The sequence below is a fragment of the Phaseolus vulgaris genome, chromosome 11 (genome assembly GCF_000499845.2).
Source record: "Phaseolus vulgaris cultivar G19833 chromosome 11, P. vulgaris v2.0, whole genome shotgun sequence".
In the NCBI taxonomy this organism is placed as follows: Eukaryota; Viridiplantae; Streptophyta; class Magnoliopsida; order Fabales; family Fabaceae; genus Phaseolus; species Phaseolus vulgaris.
Genome location: NC_023749.2, coordinates 38,431,346 through 38,432,556, shown reverse-complemented (window position 1 = coordinate 38,432,556; position 1,211 = coordinate 38,431,346). Strand labels below are relative to the sequence as shown.

Sequence of the window (1,211 nt, the reverse complement as noted above, 5' to 3'; positions counted from 1 at the left end):
TTTAATTAGATATTAAAATAAAAACTATGTTACATTCATTAAATGAGTATTTCAAAAGCAACTAATATGTTTTAAATAATGAAATATTATTTTAATGTAAGAAAAAAGTATTACATATAAAAAGTTTGACTCACCACATATGTAATAAAGTAAACATTTAATACATTTATTTCTTACTCTAAAATAATACATAAAATTCTTAATTGTCACTTTGTAAACTAAATATAACCTCATTTTCTCTTTTAACACTAATATAGTACTATAAATACGTGGATGACTTAAATCTTGAAAAAGAAGTAAGAAATACTAGGGAGCCTAAGAAGGAGCAAAGTAAAAGAAGGCAAAGGATGGGTTTAGTGAAGGTTGCTTTGGTAGCACTTATTTTTTCTTTTGCTTTGATAGCTTGTAATGGTAAGTTATTTGAGATTTTTCTATTTTAGCATTTGCTAAATTCTCTATTTGAATTCAGGTTTTTCTTTTTTGAGTGACAGGTTTTTCTTTTTTGAGTGATTTAAATTTTTTATGCCTAACATGATTTTATATTATAACATTGGGATGTGTTTTTTTTAGGGTTTGCTTTAGATGAGGATACATGTAAGGAGAATGATGATTGCAAGGGAAAGTTAAGTTTATGTAAAGATTCAGCCATTTGTGTTGATGAAGTTTGTAAGTGCAGGGCGCCCACACTATGGAAGGATGGTAAATGTACAAGTCCATCTGATTGTCCAGTCTGTATAACACCATGTGATAAGTATTGTGACACAGACACTGGTCTATGTAAATGCTTCTGTCATTAAGTCTCACAAGTTTATCAATAAAAAATCATTTGGAATTTACTTTCAATAAACAATATAAATTTGTTATAGTTATTATGCTACTGCGATCGAATTGCCCATAAGATGACAAAGATGGTAAGAAATTAGACCACTCACAATTATCATCAAGTCTTATGTTCCAGATGTTCATTTCTTAGCGTGACAGGGCATGTTAAAGATCTCATTTTGACACAAGTGGATGATTTCATAAAGTGAAGAATGCAAAGCTTAACACTCTCACACTAAAGAAAAGATCAACGAAAATAACTTACAACAAACACACTAGAAAAAACATAATAGTTTAGTTGTCTCCTACACTGGTTTGCATTGAAAGAAAATCATATAAAAAAATACATAAAATTCTACATTTGTACTATCAATAATATTTCTAAATTT

General features: G+C 28.4%; 1 long non-coding RNA gene across 1 annotated transcript; it reads left to right on the top strand.

The window, feature by feature from the left end:
- The first annotated feature begins 290 nt into the window (after positions 1–290).
- On the top strand, positions 291–836 carry LOC137826219 (uncharacterized). The gene is made up of 2 exons (XR_011083432.1): positions 291–411; positions 571–836. It is a non-coding gene; the product is annotated as an uncharacterized lncRNA (long non-coding RNA).
- Positions 837–1,211: the final 375 nt, after the last annotated feature.